The following is an 18,621-nucleotide window of genomic DNA, read 5'->3' as shown; positions in this document are numbered from 1 at the left end:
GGCAGGGCTCTCCCGCCGCATGGCCTGTCGCTGCTGGGCACGGCTTGCACTGGATTTCAGCCTTTACGCTCTTCTGAGAAGCAGCTGTCCTTGGGGTATATGTGAGCAGAGCCCTGAGCACAACCGGGACCTGATCCACACTGCCCGCACACCTCCCCGATAATAGTCACAGCCAGGGTTCCCTGTAAGCTAAGCACTTGGGTGGCCACCCAGGAGAGATGCGGGTGCCACGCTGCTGAATGGCAGAGAGCCCGCAGCATGTGTTTCTCTTGGTGGTGCACATCTGCATTTGCCTTGGTGAACATAACAAAATTTACTCCGCACATGGATGGAAAATATTACGGGAGAGAGATCTGACCTCAGAGGACGGTGCAAGAAACCCCCTAGTGGACATTTATGGAATAAGTTACTCTTAGGGGCTAGAGCAGGCCACACACCGGCCATTGGGGTTCTAAGTGAGGCCGAGACATTTAGTTACCGTTGCCCATTTGCAGGGTTGACAGATTCCGTTAATTTCCATCCACGTAGGTTTTTTGCTGCCGGTGTTACCGAAGTGACCCGCATGGGCCCGTGAAGTGAGTAGCATGCTGATTGCACACAACAGTGACTGTGCGAGCCCTGTGCTCCCTCTGCAGCCAATCACAGCGCTGCGACAGGTCAATCGGCACAGCCCACAAATTCTAGGTGTGCAAGAGCAGTGAGTAAAACTGCCTGTCACAGGAGACCATATTGGTTACGACATCGTGCGGCCCACTGGGATGAAGGACGGCCATTTATACGGCCCGCTCACTCGCCTAGGCTACCCATCACTGGGCTAGAGCCTTGGATTGAGATTCAGGGGACCTGGGTTCTATTTCCAGCGCAACTTTGGGTAAGCCAGTTTCCCCTTTGTGCCTCAGTGTTGCCATCTGTAAAATGGGGTCATTGATATTAACCTCACTGACGAAAGCCCTGTGAGAGCTAAGTATTTCTCGCCTACTTGATAGAACTGGAGCGTCTCAAGCCACACAGGTGTGCAATCAATCACAAGTGATGCCGTGGCATTACCATTGGATACCATATTTCACCAACATGGAACAAAATGACAGCTCCTGCCCCAAAGACTCAGCCTTGGCTTCTTCTTCACTGTGCTAAACTCTTGGCCTCCTCCAGCAGTGAGTTCCATAGGGAAATTGCGTGCAAATTCACAGGCAGCTCCCTGAGGATTGGGTGGAGCAGAGAAGGAAGTAGAAAGCTTAGAAGTTGTGAGTGTTGAACAGACCAGCTTGAGGTAGTGAGTGAGTGTGAGACAGTCACCCCAGGGGGACTGGAATGGGAATAAGGAACCTACTATGAGAGCCAAACGAGGGAATTAATTTCTCCTGGCGTTCAATTGGAAGGTGCAGGGTTCCAGCCCCAGCTCTGAGAGTGACTCCTCTGGGTCCGCTCTCTGTGGCTCTTGGATTCTTTCCCACCCTTGAGGCTTCCTGTAAACCGGGGGGGGACCTTTTTCGGATCCGGGGGCCACTGACTCACAGAAAAATCAGTCGGGGGCCGCACACAAGTGAGACGCCCCTGACTGAGAAGGAGGAAGACACTGGCCACGTTGCCCTCGCACCCCAGAGCCTAGGGGGCTCATCTTAGTAGATTTTGTGCGCCCCAGGCCTGCGGAGGGTGGCTGGGGGACCAGATCCAGACAAGCCGTGCTCCGGGCCTGAGATCCCTCGCCCCGGCTGTAAACAAGCACACGGCGCGCGCCCGCCACCGTCACCCCCACACCGAGGAGGGGCCGAGCTGCCGTGCGCCGGGATAATGAGCCGCGCGCTTGCCAAGTCACACTTCAATATGTGCCACCCGGCTTTTCATCAGGCGCTGGCGAGCGCAATCCGCTGGTAATTAATTAGCTGTAATTAGCAGGATTCACCTCCTTCTGACAAACTGGGCAAATATTTTCCCAGGGAGCTCTGCAAAGCGGCCTGCCCTGGCGCGCCGCCCCGTCCCGCTGTCGGTGGAAAGTGAGAAACCGAAATGTTAATAAAGGGCCCCCGTTTCTCCGCCCCACCAGGTGTTCTCTTGGCCTCTTCGCAGCCCTGCCTTCAGGCTTTGCCCGTTCTGCCTCTTCCCCGGCTAAGCCCCAGCTCACAGGCGGGGGGAGGGCAGGAGAGCCCCTGCCCTTGAACATCCCAAAGTTGGCACCAGGGAGAGGGTCCATTAATCTGCCTGCACCGGCCCGGAAGGCGAGATGCAAAAGTCATGCTCCTGGCATCCCCTTGTTTGTGTGGGGCAGGGCCAGGTGTGGGGGGGGGGGCCTGAAGGAGTGCATTGCTATGGGGCTGGGAGGGGGGGGCTCATGTCCCTGGAGGTAGAGGCTGGTGCATGGAGTTGTGGACAATATACTGGGCTGAAGGAGGGACCATTCCTCTAGGACGGGGCCGGGTGCGCGGGGCCGGTTCACGTCTTTGGGGATTAGGAGCAGGCGTGGGGGCATTGCTCCAGGGATAGGACACACGTAATGGGGCAGGGCAGGGGCCCATAGGGGTGAGCAGGGCATACCCAGGGCAGGTGCACGCAGGGGAATCTTGCCGCCACCATTCTGCAGGGCCCCAGCAAACGTCACGGCTGATTTTTCTCTCCCCCGTTCAGCTCACAGGTGGCTTGGAACGGCCGAAACCCCCCACGCAAAGGGCTGCTGCTCCTCGGAAGGCAGTGGCCACGTGGCCTGGCTCTGCGCCCAGGCTGCTTTCAAGGCGGGCGCACCCACACGCTCTGCGGCGCAGCTCCCTGAGTAATCGGATTAGCACAGCAGGCGGGTCAGCGCCCGGCGCGGCTGAGACACGAGCAGCAGAAACCCAGGGGGCCAGATTCATTGTTCGTGGTTTTACAGATGCAGACGCTTCTTTGGAAAGGCCTCCCGAGCGGTTTCCTGCCCAAATCAGGGGAGGGGGAGGCCTGTCGCTACAGTCGGGCTCCTTTTCCCTGGTGTTTCACTCCTCGTCTGCACCATCTCGCCTTCTGGTTTTTAAATCCACATGGCAAATCCTAGAGCTGGAAGGGACCTTGAGAAGGCATCACGTCCAGTCCCCTCCCTCTCACAGCAGGGCCAAGCACTGTCTAGAGCAGGAGATCTTAACCTTTTACCTTCACATCTCCCCCGAAAGTGAACTTCATGTTCACCCCTCCCGCTCCCCAGGAGCCATTTTATGCACAGCCTAGCCCCGCCCCCTCACCTGACAGGAAGCTAAGGGGCGTGGCTAGGACTATAAGAACTCTGCCAGGGAGCTCAGTCGGGGCCCAGCCTCTGAGGGAGACAGAGGCCTGCCCAGAGCTCCTGTCTGATGAGGCTGAGACCTGACCCAGACCTCCCACAGCCGCCTTCCCTTAGGCCCGCGAAGGCTTCCTGCCTGGGCCGCTGCTCTCTAGAAGTTAATAAGGTAGGGTATGTCTACACTACCCTGCTAGTTTGAACTAGTGGGGTAATGTAGGCATACCGCACTTGCAAATGAAGCCCGGGATTTGAATTTCCCGGGCTTCATTTGCATTAGCGGGGCGCCGCCATTTTTAAGTCCCGGCTGGTTCGAACCCCGTGCAGCGCGGCTACACGGGGCACGAACTAGGTAGTTCGAACCAGGAAGCCTAGTTCGAACTACCGTTACTCCTCATTCCACGAGGAGTAACGGTAGTTCGAACTAGGAAGCCTAGTTCGAACTACCTAGTTCGTGCCCCGTGTAGCCGCGCTGCACGGGGTTCGAACCAGCCGGGACTTAAAAATGGCAGCGCCCCGCTTATGCAAATGAAGCCCGGGAAATTCAAATCCCGGGCTTCATTTGCAAGTGCGGTATGCCTACATTACCCTCCTAATTCGAATTAGGAGGGTAGTGTAGACATACCCGTAAGGAGGCAGCTTGGCTCCCATGGGGGGGCGGGGCCTCAGCGGAAGGGGCGGAGCTGGGGGCTTGCTTCCCCCAGCCCTACCATCACCCACCGCCCATGAGCAGCATCATTCGCACCTGGAGCGGTTCGGGAAGAGCCGAGGCCCTAGAGCTGCTCCTGCCGCGGCCCCGGCCTGCTGAGAAGCAAGCGCACAGCTGCAGGTTCAGTTCGGCGCTTCTGAGCCCTTCTTGCTGAGCTGGCCGAAAGGGGACCGGCCTGGAGGCAGGTCCCCTCCCCGCTTCTATCACTGGGGTTCGGCCCAGCCCCTCCGGAGAAATAAAACCCACTAGAACGTGGGGGCAAACGAGCCGTTCCAGACAAGGGAGACGAAAGGGCAACCAAAGGACCAAGCCCCTAGGAATAACAAGGACCCCACCCCCCGACGAACGGTGACCAACAAGAAGTGTCAGCTCCTCCAGGACGGGCCCCAGGTGAGGGAATGGAGGATTAGGGAACCTCCACCAGGTCCTGCTGCCTGAGGACCCTCACAGCGATGGGATGGCTCCGGATCCGGTGTCACAGGTAAGGCGTGATCGGCTCTCCTCCGGCCATGGTGGGACCGCTCCTCCTCCCCGTGTCGTCGTGGGCGTGTCTGTCCTCAGTGAGGAGGGGCGGCAGCGGGCCACACCCCCGTGTGGGCAGACACGCTCACCCTCCCTCAACCGCGTGGGGCTGGCGTGCACCCCTCAGCAGCTCCAAATCCTGTCACGCCGAAGGGAAGCCTCTTTGAACTGGGGAGGCTGCCCCTTAGATAACCTGTGATAGAAATGCAGCCGTGTTAGTCTGGTGTAGCTGAAACAAAAGACAGGACTACGTAGCACTTTAAAGATTAACAAGATGGTTTATTAGGTGATGAGCTTTCGTGGGCCAGACCCACTTCCTCAGATCAACTGAGGAAGTGGGTCTGGCCCACGAAAGCTCATCACCTAATAAACCGTCTTGTTAGTCTTTAAAGTGCTACATAGTCCTGTCTTGTTTCACCTTAGATAACCTGTCCTTGCCAGGGAGAACCCAGACCAGGTGTCTATCGAGTGTCCTGTCAAAAGAGCGGGAACGTGTCCTCAAGAGAGGAAGGGGACAGGCAGACAAGATGGAGTCCTGACTATTTGGACTTTCCAAGATGGTGCATCCATGTTCCTCCGAAAAGCCAGCCCGGATCCTGGGGGGCTGGGCACTTGGGAAGCTGGCCCTGAGCCCTTTGGAAATTTTGTCTCAAGGCAAAGCCACCCCACGGTGGAAAATTCTGCAGTTGGATGGTACCAGGCAATAGCTGCAGCACCTAATCCAAGCCCTGCCGTGGTCCCAGAATCCCCCGGGCGCTCTCCGGATATTCTCAGCGCTACCCTGAGACAGCACAGGCAGCCTTTGCTCCAAGCCAGCCACGGGAAGAAGCATTGGAAGCCCAGAGCAGGTTCAAAGGGAGGTCGTCATCTATTTGAACAGGTGTCCGCCAAGTCCCTGGAGTCAGTCTGACACGGGGAAGGGGCCTTCCAGAAGGCATCAAAAGCCCTGTTTGAACGGCACAGCGGGGCGGGGGCGGGAGGACGAGAGGAGATAGAAGAAAGCGAGAGACGAAGAGGCAGCAGCCACGGCGAGCAGCAGGCGTTTTGAAATGTAGACATTCACCTGGGTCAAGTGAGCGACCCCGAGACAAAGAAGATGAGAAGGAGCGAAGTGCAGGCAGGTTCTCCCTCTCACTCTGGCCATCAAACGGGCCTCGGCTCCGCGTTTGATCCCCCGCACGGTTCCCTTCGCTTGCAGCCTCTGCCAGGCCAGGCTGCAGAGTTTGCCCCCGACGGCCTTGGAACCCACTCTTGCAAGATGAGGGCGCTTGGCAGGCACCCAGAAGCCTCTCTTCTCAGGCTGCCCCACTGGGATGCCCTCTCTGGAGATGCGAAATCCCCTTTCATTGATTAGCCAGTTGAACATGATGTTTAACCAGTTAAAGGGAGAGCAGCCGGTTCGTGGGGGGAGCACTCCAGAGCGACTGAGTGGGAGGGACCCCCTTGTGCAGGCAGGGGCTGCTCCAGTTCGGCCTTGTCTGTGGCAGGCCCAGTCACGTCACAGGCTGCTCTGGGGCCGTGGAGCCTGATCAAACCAAGTGGTCTCAGGATGAGAGGGAAGATCCTCTCCTGGATCAAAGCAGCAGCAACGGGTATGAGTAAATGGCCAGTTTTCACAAGGGAAAGAGGTAAATACCCCCCCCCCCTCGTCCCGCCAGGATCTGCACCAGACCTGTGCTCTCCAACATATTCCTTGGGGATCTGGAAAAGGGGATCAAGGGTGAGGTGGCAGAACGTGCAGAAGATATTCAAGAACTCAAGCCAATGTGTCCAATGCGGATTTGGGAGGGTTCCAAAGGGATCTCACTAACCTGGGCGACGGGGCAGCAAAACGGGAGAGGAAACTCGGTGGTGCACAATCCCCGCTATACCTATGGAACGAGGGGGTCTAAACTAGCCGTTGCGGCTCTGTCCCAGAGCAGAGCGAGGGCGGTGTCGAACACCATGTGATGGCGCGGTTGCTCCTCACTGCTCTATAAGGGGTTAAAACTGCCCTGGGTGAAGGCCAAGGCTGGGACCCAATCAGAAGCGAGCTAGGGACAGCCAATCAGGGCCTGGCTAGGGCCCTATAAGAAGGGCTCCTGGAGAGGAGGCACTCACTCTTGCTCCAGCGGCGGAGCAGGAAGAACATGGCTGTCTGGGAAGCTAGAGAGGGTGCCTGCGACAGAACAGCTCTGGGGAGGAGCTGGCAGCACTGGGACGCTCTGACCAGGCAAACCCCCAAGCTGAGGCCTTGCTTTCAAGGCCTGAGGGGTGCTAGGGCTGCAGGGAGGCTGCCAGGGCAGGAGAAGGCAGCAGGTTCACACCCCCTTGCTGAGTGGCCATTTCGGACTTTGGCAGGTGCTAGCTGATGACTGGTCACTGAAGCAAGGTGGGTCTAGGGGTTGGGGTCCCCTGGGAGGGGACACAAACAGAAGGCAGGCAACTGGCCGGCCAACAGGGGGCGCTCCAGGGCTGGAAGAGCTAATTCCCGCATAGACCAGCAGGAGGCGTCACAGCCATCAGTGCTCCAGCCATTACACGCCGCCGGCCTGTGATCTAATGGCAGATCCCGCTAGCTCCATTCCAAAAAAGCCGCATGCACCCGGAGGCGAATACGTCCCGCCGAGGCCGCCGAACGAAGCGAGCGAAGGCGCGTTTCCCCCGTCCGCGCCGAGCCAAACCCTTTGGAAATGAAAGGGCTTTGCCTTTCACGGCAGACTGATCTAATTTTGTTTAAAAAAAATCCACCAAGGAAGATTTCATCGTTGGATAAACCTCTTGCTCGCACTGGATTAATTCTCGGAGCCTGGGATTCTCAATTGCCTTGGAACCAGATAATGGGAGCGCGCAAGTTGAGAGATAAAGCCATGCACAGCTGCGGAGAAGCGCTCTTCCTTGACCCAAGCGCTAATTTGAATAATACAGACTATGCTAAGGCAGGCAGGATTTCAGAGAGCAGATAAGGATGAATTATTTGCAGGGGAGAGCTTGCTTCATGTTAATCTGGCTCCCATTTTGTAGGGAAAAGTGCTTAGCTCAAATCTCCTCTTATCTCAGGAAGGGCCTGGAACAAACAAGAAATTCATTGCAATAAACACCCCCTTGTCATCATATGGTTGTTTGCAAGACCCGGGCTGTGCAGGACCTAGTGTAAGGTCAGTGGGAGAGCTGGACTTTGCCAACAGGTTACTTCTTATAGGGTTGCCTATGAATAGTGGTATTTTCTGTTTTCCTCAGATGGACGGGGGGGGGGGGGGAGTGAAGAGTGTGGTAATTTAAAGGTGCAGCAACCTTTTTTTTTTTTTTTCTTCTTCCTTCAACCAATTTTTTTCCCTGCCTGTTTGGGATTTTTTGTGAAGGTATCTGACAACCCTACCCCCTTCCAGCAGAGGAGCGAGCAATTGGCTAGCACCCAGCATCCCTCTGGCTCAGGCCAAGGGCCTGGCATGTGGCTTGCCACGTGGGTCAGTCCTTGCAGGCCCCCGAACGGTGACATTCCCTGCCAGGCGCAGTCAGGCCTGGGGCTAATTAGCCGGCCAGAGCGAAAGGTCGGCCTCCAAGAGAGAAACACTCTTCATTCCGGGGATGTTGTTAGTGCAAATGGGCCAGTTGGATCCAAGAACGCCCTCGCCTCCCACATCAGCTTCTGCTGTCCGCTCTCCCCGCCCCCCCCCCCCGCCGCCTGTCTGCCTTGCAGGCTAATCAGTCTGACTTGTTAGCGCTGGGAAGAGGGGGCTGAGCCAATTATAAAAGACCAAATTAAAAATAAATGGCACGAGGCTTGTCAGGGGAAGGCAAAACACACACACGCATAAAACAATTCTTCAATTAATGGCCACGGAGCCACGTCTCCAGCAATCGCAAAACTGCCTTTGAAAACTCTTCCCCGGCTAGTTGGAGCGGTACCATCAGATGACACCCAGGGCGACATTTTTAACCCTCTCTGGCCAAGTGTCATAGAATCACAGAGCACTGGAGCTGGAAAGGACCCCGCGAGTCCAGTCCCTGGCCCTCACGGCACGCAGCATCGAGATCACCCCTGACAGGTGTCTGGCCAATATCTCCAGTGATGGAGATATCACACACACACACACACACACACACACACACACACACACACACACACACACACACACACACTCTCTCTCCAGTTATAACCACCCTGACAATTAGGAAGCTTTTCCTAATGTCCTACCTAAACCTCCCTTGCTGCAGTTTAAGCCCATTGCTTCTTGTCCCATCCTCAGAGGCCAAGGAGAACAATTTTTCTCCTTCCCCCCTGTGACACCCTTTTAGGTACTTGAGAACCGCCATGTGTCCCCCCTCAGTCTTCTCTCTTTCAAACTAAACAAGCCCAATTCCTTCAGCTTTGCCTCCTAGCTCATGTTTTCTAGCCCTTCCATCATTTCTGTTGCTCTTCTCTGGACCCGCTCCAACTTCTCCAGAGAAATGTGGTGCCTAGAACTGGACCAGATACTCCAGCTGAGGCCTAATCAGCACAAAGCAGGGGGGGAGAATTATATTGGGGAGGGGGAGCCTTAGGAGGAAATTCCTTTGTGAACTGCATTCAGCCACCTTAGAGAGCTTGGGTCTGTGATTCTAGTGCAGCCCCTGTAAAGAGGGGCGCAGTGCTGTGCATTTACCAGTGCCCCTGCCCAGAGCTGGGAACCAGCGTAATTAGCCCGTGGTTCAGCTGGGAAACTGACCCGGTTCCTGCATGGCTGAAGACTGGAGCAGCATCCCCCAGCGTGCCCTGCGCCCCGGTGCCGGATTGGGCTCCACCTGCCGCTCCAAGCCGGTTCTAATCACTGGGGCTTGCCAGCGGCTGCCCTCCGAGCAGGGGCTGCCGTTCCCAAGATGCTGCGAAGGGGCTGGCGCACCAGCTGCCTGCCTGCCCCCCAGGCACCCTCAGAGCTGGAGGGAGGCCCCCAGGGAAGCTGTGCTTATCCAGCCGCCGCAGGCCTAACCCAGCGCTCCAGGAGAAAGATGGAGCTGCTCTCCGCTCTGCTAGATGTCTGCATGGCCAACGCGGATGGGCCCGGCTGGGCTACCCCACTGCTCTCCTCCTGGGCAGGGCTGTTTGCAGCCCAACCCCCTCTGCCAACACGAGCTGCCCCGTCCCTGCGCCTGCTTCCCCTCTGCCCACCTCCCCCAACTCCTTCCTGCTCACTCTGCTGCATCAAGCCCCTCTGCTCTGCCATGTCAGCTGCCTGCTAATATGCCCCACTTTCGACCTGACCCCTCCCGCCGCCCAGTCTGGCTTCTTCTCACCCCCACCCTCCACCCCATCCCCAGCTCCCTCCATCTTCTCATTGTCCACCCTGCACCGCAACTCAGAACTCCCCGCTTGCTGTCAGCCGCGCCCTCCCCTGCCTGTTACCAACCCTTCACGCCACGGCCTGTCTCCTCCCCTGCCTCCCCGAGCCCTCGCCTCGCATGAACCCCCCGGCCCAGCCTCCGACTGCTGACACGGCTCCCCAGGAGGGGAAGGGCCCTGGGGAAATCCCAGAGTTCAGGGCCCGCTTGGAGTGAATTCTAAGCACGGCCCCTCCACTTGGCCGGGCGCAGCAGAGCTGGGAATAAGCCAGGGACTTTTCAGTCAAAACACTGAAGCCCCTCACGAGGCCAAGTCAGCCACGGGCCGGTCACCACCAGTGCCAGGGCCAGCCCAAGCCCTTTTGGCACCCTGGGCCTGGGTGTAGGGTGCATGCGTGGGCCCGCCCCCCGGGCGCACGGCACATGCACAACCCAGCCCGGCCTGGCCAATGCTTCTGGCGTGCGTGCCGGGCCGTGCAGGGCCCCACAGCCGTGGGGGAAAGGGTGCTGTCCGGCACTGCGGGGCCGGTGCTGCGGGAGCCGGGCACACGACTCCTGATGGCAGCTGTAAGGGACACCGCACGCCCCTTTCAGGTGCCCCCCATCAGTTGGCGCCCTGGGCAGCTGCCTGGCTCGCCCATGCCTCCATCCAGCCCTGGCCAGCGCTACTGATGCCCCATATCCCTCAGGGCCAGGGTAGGGAACCTAAAGCCAAGGGGCCAGATGCAGCCCCCAGCTTGCCTGGAAGGCTTAGGGGTGGCCCCGCCCACACTCCGCCCCCTGCTCCAGGCTCTACCAGAGACCTGCTCCTGCAGGGGGCGGGGCCACAGGTGCAAGAGGCGGGGCTGGGGTGGTCGCCTCCCCCAGCTCTAGGTTCACCCACTGCCCAATCGTTTCGTTTCTTTGCCAGTCGCCATGCTTTGCTCTCCTCCCTAAGGCGTCGCCACCATCGCTTTCATATCCCCACCAGGTCATCCTGCAAAGAGCTCTCCTGCTTCCTAGTCGGTGCTCTTGGATCCTCCCGACCCGGGTTCGGTTTTCCCTTCGCCTGGTTTGATGCCCAGGGCCTGATCCGTGCAGGTGTGAGATTTGGAAGGGCTGAGAAACTGGCTTAGGTTTTTCGTTCGTTTTTTTTTCCTTGCGTAATCCAGGCGGATTTGAACTTGGGACCTCCAGAGCGTAGCATAGAAGCCTCTACAGCCTGAGCTAAAAGCCAGCTGGCTCTCAAGCTCTCTTGTTCTTAGCTCTCACTGTAAGTGGCCTACATGCCACTACATGAGACAACGATGCACTCTAGGGCCCCACGGCACCTCCTGCTGGACCCCGACGTGCTACAGAGAACAGAAGGGGCTTTTCTAGGGTTCTCCCGCTTTGATACAGCCACCTTGTACCCCAGGCAGTGGCTGTAATTACCTGCCTGCCTCCAGGAGCTCCCTTCCCTGCTTGCCACACTCAGCCTCCTGCTTTGCTTCTGTCGACTTGTCACTTTGAAAAGCAGAAAACGAGCTTCCCCCTCCTTTATCGCCCCCCGAATCCATTCTCGAGAAGCCGGCGAACAATCTACACTATTTCTTCAACTCCTCTCAACCAATTCATCAAAGCAGCCTTCCTGCAGCCTTTATTCCTCCTGCATTGAATTGCAACCGCGTCCCCGGCTAAGCCACTGTGTTTGTGATCCTTCGGCCCGGGTCACGCAGCCCTCCGCTCGCTGCTCAGAGGAGGCTGGAGGGGTGGGAAGTACCTGATGCCTCATTGTGTATAAGCCCCGGAGGCCTCTGAGCATGGAAAGAGGGGGGGTTTCCGCCATCCCATGCTGGCACCCCATGAGGCTTTGGGGGATCGCAGGCCTAGAAGGGACGGCGAGCGTGAGCTTGTCTACATTTCTCATCGAGGTAAAGGCTTCCAGGGTGCATCTTCTCTGAGTCCCAGTCTGACCTCAGAACCTCGCGCCAAGAATTTCTCCATTAGGCCACCGTCGGAGCTACCCAGGTACGGCTCCGGCCCCCGGTCCCGTTTGCGCTGGGCCCGTGGGGGAAGAAAGGAGTCACCCTGCACATGGAATGCAGAGAAGAGGGAATATCTAGGGCAGGGGGGGCACTTGTTTTGGGTCGGGGGACCCACTGATGCACAGAAAAAAAAATCAGCCAGGGGTTGCACACAAGTGAGGGGAAAAAAAAAACCAAGCAAATCCTCAAGGACGTGGCCCCCACCTGAGAAGCAGAAAGATGCTCCCTACATTCGCTTCACACACCAGAGCCGGGGCAGGGAGGGGGGCAGGTTAGTAGATTGTGTGTGCACCAGCCCCACAGGGAGGCAGCAGGGGGGCTGAAGCACCAGTGTGGGGCTCCCCAATGCTGGGGAGACCCAGGCAAGCTGGGATGCACAGCTGGTCCCCAGGCCTTAGGTTCCCCACCCCGATGTAGGGGTTTTCCATCTCTCTCTAACAAGAGGGATGGTTTTGTTGGACAGGTGCTGAACTAGGACACAGAAAGCCGGCTTTTGCTCCAGGATCTGTGCGACCAAGGCTACAGCCTTTTATTTCTGCAGACTTCACCTCCCCATCTGTAAAATGGGCCCAATACGCCTGCCTGTCTCTCTCTGCTCGGCTTACACTGCAAGCTGCATGGGCTTACTCACTATACCTCAGGGCAGGGGCAACACCAGGGGCAAATACCGCCATTCCTTGGACCCTTGTGCCATCGTTTCTGTTCGTTGGCTTCCATTCCCACGGAGATTTGCAGCTTCCAGAAGGAGGCCCAAGGATTTCCTCTGGTTGAGAGACACTATAAGACACCTCAGAACTGCAGCTGCCTCCAGGGTGGAGAAGGACATGAGGGGTACGGCTGAGGCCAGACAACATGCAGCTGAAATGGCCAGGTAGGGGAGTCTGTGCATGCTCCTCTCCCATGAACTCCGGAGGCCGTTCCCCGCTTACCTGCTCACCAGCCTGACTCTGTGGCTCAGGGGTGAGCGCCTTGTAAACCAGAGTGGAGGGTTCAAATCTTGCTGGAGCCTTGCTCCAGAAGCAGGTTTCCAAAACTGTTCACCCCTCGCCTCTGAGGACAGGACAAGAAGCAAGGAGCTTAAATTGCAGCAGGGGAGGTTTGGGTGGCACATTAGGGAAAACTTCCTGTCCGAGTGGTGGAGCACAGGGATACATTGCCCAGGGAGGTTGTGGAATCTCCATCTCTGGAGATATGTCAGAGCAGGCTGGACAGACACCTGTGAGGGATGCTCTAAAGCAGCACTACTCAACTTTGGAAGCTCCGGGGGCCACAATGATACAGCGCATGCCGAGGGCCGCAAATTAAGTGTGGTTGCATGTACATGCAAATATATGCAAATAGCTTCTTTCACACTGACGGGCATGAATACTAAGCACTTCCCACAATGCCCTGGCACTCCCGGCACCTCCTCCCTGGGGGCTAGAGATGCCAACACCCTGTACCTGCCTGTTCTAGCCAGCCTGTCTGACGCCTCCCCGTTGTGGAGCGTGTTCCCTGGGGCGGCCATGTTCAAAGGGTTCCACCTACAGGCTGGATATGGAGCCCCGTGTAAACCCAAACTGCAGCACAGGCTGCAAACAAACGGGCCATGGGCCCTGGTCTAAATGGTGCTTGGTCCTACTGTTAAGGTCAGGGGACTGGACTTGAGGACCTTGCAAGGTCCCTTCTAGGTCTATGATCTCACTAGGACCCTGGGGCTTATGGAATCAAGGGGCTGGAGGGCTGAGCTAATGGGAAAGGGAGGAAGTAGCATGGGGGGCCAGTATGCTAAGGTAGGGGCAGGGCCTCAGCAGAAGGGGCGGAGCCTCCCCCAGCCCTACCGTCACAGCCCATGGGACGTCGGCTATCGGAAAGCTGAAGTGATTGCTCCATCCCAGACACCCATCAAGCCTGGAAAACCTTCTGCACTCCGGGCCGACACCACGTGCAGCCTGCACCCCAGGAGTGTGCCGAAATTTCATCTCCCCGACAGCTCAATTATCAGCATTCCATTCCTGTTTGCCCCGCAGATCCTGTAATCACCGTCTGCACGTGTATTCTGGCAAAATTAATCATAATTGCTGAAAGCAAGACGCGGCGCACTTGTAACTTTGGTCCTTTAATTAGGATTCTGTAATTGGATCCAGCACTCCCTTGTAAATCCAATTACTCGGGTTTAGAACAGCAGCAGGCCAGCAGCTGTCTGGGGAGGGGGAGGCAGAGGTAGGGGCGTGTGTGCAGGGAGCTCCTGAAGGCCAGCGGACAAGTTTGGGTGGCAATACGGACCCCATCCCACAAGCCTGACTCCCCCATTTACTCTCTTGGGCTACGTCTAGACTGGCATGATTTTCCGGAAATGCTTTTAACGGAAAAGTTTTCCGTTAAAAGCATTTTCGGAAAAGAGCGTCTAGATTGGCACGGACGCTTTTCCGCAAAAGCACTTTTTGTGGAAAAGCGTCTGTGGCCAATCTAGACGCGCTTTTCCACAAAAAAGCCCCGATTGCCATTTTCGCAATCGGGGCTTTTTTGCAGAAAACAAATCTCAGTTGTCTACACTGGCCCTTTTGTGCAAAAGGGACTTTTGCCTGAACGGGAGCAGCATAGTATTTCTGCAAAAAGCACTGATTTCTTACAGGAGGAAGTCAGTGCTTTTGTGGAAATTCAAGCGGACAGTGTAGACAGCTGGCAAGTTTTTCCGGAAAAGCAGCCGATTTTCCAGAAAAACCGGCCAGTCTAGACACAGCCTTGGAGCATTCCAGGATTTGGAATGATTTGGACAGTGGGTCGGTGGAGGATGACAGCATGAGCAAACCGACTCCTTTTGCCCTTCCCCCATCTACTCAGAATCTAGCAGCTAGGGAGGCAGGGAGAGAGGGCGGACTGGATGGATGACCCTGGGGATCTGGAATGGGCTAGGCAGTAGTTCTGTAGTAGCTGGCAGTTGGGAACAAGGTTCCTTCTAATCGCTTCCAACAACGTGCAGAATAATTTTATGTGCACCAAAGCATGTGCAAAAGGGCACCACCAACCTAGTTGTGGGCGCTCTGCTAATCAGCTGGGTGGTCACACCAGCTGTTTGTGAATGTTCAGATGCCCGAGTCATCATGTAACTGACAAGCTACTCCCTTTAGCAGAGGGGTCAAAGCATTAACCCAGAAACCCACACCCCACTGCTCCCAGAGGGCAGAGAAGAGCAACAAGAATGATTAAAGGTCTGGAGAACATGACCTATGAAGGAAGGCTGAAAGAACTGGGTTTGTTTAGTTTAGAAAAGAGAAGATCGAGGGGGGACACGAGAGCTGTTTTCAGGTATCTAAAAGGGTGTCACAAGGAGGAGGGAGAAAACTTGTTCTCCTTGGCCTCTGAGGACAGGACAAGAAGCAATGGGCTTAAACTGCAGCAAGGGCGGTTTAGGTTGGACATTAGGAAAAAGTTCCTAACTGTCAGCAGGAGCGGTCTGAGGCCGGCTGCAGCAGCTGGCACCCCAGGCGGGTGGCACAATCAGTGTCCTCACCTGCACGGCCATCAATAGCTGTGACATCATCACGGGACGCCCCGGTGCCCCGTGACTTCATCATCAGGTGCCCGGGCCAGCGGTGCTCTAGGCAACTGCCAAGTTCGCCTAGGCTCATGGACCGCCCCGACTGTCAGGGCAGTCAAACACGGGAATAAAATGCCCAGGGAGGTTGTGGAATCCCCCTCTCTGGAGATATTTAAGAGCAGGGTGGATAAATGTCTATTTGGTCCTGCCATGAGGGCAGGGGACTGGACTCAATGACCTCTCCAGGTCCCTTCCAGTCCTAGTGTTCTATGATTACATCACAATCTACATTACATCTTCGTTAAAATAGAAATGTCCAGTATTTTCTCTCAACTTGTTTCCCGAACAGAAAGCTCAAATACTGGACTGTCCGGTTCAAAACCGGACACCTGGCCACCCTACCTAGCGTATTACCAGCACTCCCATCAGTCTATAGAAACTAGATGACAAAAAAGCCTCACTCACTTTAAAAAAAAACAACCCACCAAAAACAATCTTTTTTTAATAACACAAGATACAAAGTGTAATTGTTTCAAATGAGCATTTGGTAATTTGGACTTCACTTTATGGTGTTTGGGACTATAAAGTCCTTTTGCCGAAAGCTCTTGGCAGCCTGGTATAAAAGGCTTCTGTGTGTGAATCTTTTTTTTTTTTTTTTAGTTAAAGTTATGCTGGGAAATATGGAACAATTCCAGCCTTAATTTATAAGCTCCTGAGGGTTCATTTTTCTCTCTCTAAACGACGTCAGGCTCATCTGAAGAGCGGAGGGAGATCTAGGCCTGCTAATGCCACCGTCTAGGAAACTCAGCCTCTCTCTTCCTGAGGGGTTTGATGCTGTGGACCAGGAACCCTGATCCTCTGACCGGGACCAGGGCAAAGGAGGCGAGAGGGGGCACAGATGGGAGCTTCCCAAGCATTTCATCCTGCCTGCCTCAGATTCCCTGGCACTAACACTCAGGGATTGGCAGCAGACAGCCGTTTGTGCCGGCTATATGCTTAGGGTTGCCACATGGTTTAACCAAAAACATCGAAAACACCCCCCCCCCCCAAAAAAAAAACCACCAGGAAAAAAATTCTGTTGAGAGAAAAAAAGGGGGAGACCAAAGTTATTGAGCAAAAAAAAAAAAAAAGGACCCCAACAGCAGTTATTAAGCAAATTAATTTTTTTTAATTAAAAAACCAGCACCGGCCCTTTAAGAAGAGGCTTTTTGCCTGCAACCATCTTGTTTTTCTGCTCCAGCCACAAGGCAGGTCCCCTGCACAACCAAGTAAGCGGGGTGGAGGGGTTAGGGGGGCGAGCCAGGGGCTGGGCCCGGTTGCTGAATGTGTGTACGGTTGCCAGTATTTTCGCCTCCTGGCAGGGGAAAAAAACCCCAGAAAATACCAGATTTTTCTTAATCCGCTGTGGAAAGGGATTCAGCGCATCCACACAGTTAATCAGGTGCAGCTGCTCTGTTTTAATTTCACACCCTCCTTTCATCGGCATTCGAGTCCCTGTATGGACAAGGCCCCTGGGATCTGTGCTCCAAATTCCAGCCCCGCAAACCTCCCCGTAGCTGCTGATGCAGCAAAGTACCTTCCCCGGAGGTGTCCGATATTCTCTGCATTTTTTTACTGGACAGGAGGCGAAAATACCAGACTGTCCGGGTCAATACCTGACACCTGGCAACCCTATGCTGTGCCTGTATTGGAGGGACAGCCTCAGCTCCCTTGAAGGCTGGGTAGAGCTCTAGGATGAAGACGACCCTCGTTCTATTTTGGATCTGAGCAATGCATTGCTAGCCCCGTGGCATCCACCACACTAGTCACATGTGGCCGATGGAGTGTGGCTCTAGAACTCGTTGGATAGCACGGAGCTAGCCCGTTGGTATCCGAGTTAGACAGATTGCTCTACTCTAGACTCTGAGCCGAAAGCAGTGTTGCTTGGCTAAAGCCACTGGAACTACGCCTCCGGAACCCAAACACAATAGAACCTCCCGCCCAAAAATCATCATTTGCAGAGAGCGCAGCCCCGAGATCTCCCTCTTGCCTGTACAGATATTTAATGCGAGGAATCTCTCCTTTCGTCCCACAGTCAGAGTGGAACCTGCCTCCCCTGCCACTGATCTGTGGCCACCTCTGGAGTGGAACACGGCTGCTTGTTGACCCACGCGGAGCAACCCCACCTGCCCAGTCCTGGACAGGAGGAGACGCCTATTCCACGGAAAGCACAGGAGGAATTGAGCTCAGCCGTGTGTAACTATTACTCGTGTTAAGATTTGGCCAAGTCACCGCTTCCCTTCCTGGCTGGAGAAGGGTTTCCCATCCAAGCACGGCTCAGACCTCTGCTTGAAATCTGAGGCCGGGGTCAGGGGACAAGGAGGCCACCGGGCTGCCGAGAGGCCGGTGGGAAGGCAGTGGATCTGCCACGGGGCAGGTGAGCGGTGGCTGGAGAGTTGGCACCCACATTGGGAAACTGGAGTGACATCCGCACCCTCCGTCACGGAAGCCTTCGGCCCATTGCATGGGGGGGGGGCTGCAATTCGAAACAAGGCTCCAGCTCTTCCCTGACCTTTCGCTGACAGTTCATCATTCTGACCCATTCCTCCCGCCCCCTCCAACAGCCCCACTCCTAGGTCCCTGGCTCCCTCTCGGCTGCCAATAATGACTCTGACATTTCCATTTTAAAGAGAGCGAGCGGAAAAGCACCTTCTGCTCAGTCACCGCTGACATTTGTGTTTTCAGGAGACAGGGATTCCATTTGCTGCGTCAGCCCCGCCTTCCCAGCGTTGAGACCCCAGGGGGGAAACTGAGGCACCGAGCCAGGAGGTGGTGCCCAAGCTCACCCAAGAAACTAGTAGCGAAGATGAGGGGCAGACCAGATGGCACCTAAGGGGTCACACCCCCTGCTGGTAGAAAGCAGTGTTGCTTTGTTAAAGCCACTGGAACTACGCCAAATGACATCTCCTCTTTTTCTAGTGGTGAGGTGACTCAGAGGAGATCCCAGTGGTCCCTTCTGGCCTTGGAATCTATGACCCAAAGCGGGAAAAACCCCACCCTTCGCCTCCGTGCCGTGAAGTTTCCAAGTCAGTTCTCTGTGTGCAGCAGAAACTGCATCCCCACCCCCCCAGCCAACTCCACGTTCAAGTATCTCCACAGGGGAGTTTTCGAAAGGGGGAAATGGCATTCTGGAAAGAGGCAGGCCTCCCATCCCGGACAAAGAAAGAGCTTTCCCCTCCCTGTCCTGAGCAAGGGGACTCGCAAATCACAGCTCCAGCATCTCACCCAGAATGCTCAGAACCAGGCAGACAGGCCTGGGCCAGCAAGCCACAATCCATGGCTCCTG

This window comes from Pelodiscus sinensis, chromosome 26 (genome assembly GCF_052426305.1).
Source record: "Pelodiscus sinensis isolate ZL-2025 chromosome 26, ASM5242630v1, whole genome shotgun sequence".
NCBI classification, from domain to species: domain Eukaryota; kingdom Metazoa; phylum Chordata; order Testudines; family Trionychidae; genus Pelodiscus; species Pelodiscus sinensis.
This window is presented reverse-complemented; position numbering follows the sequence as displayed.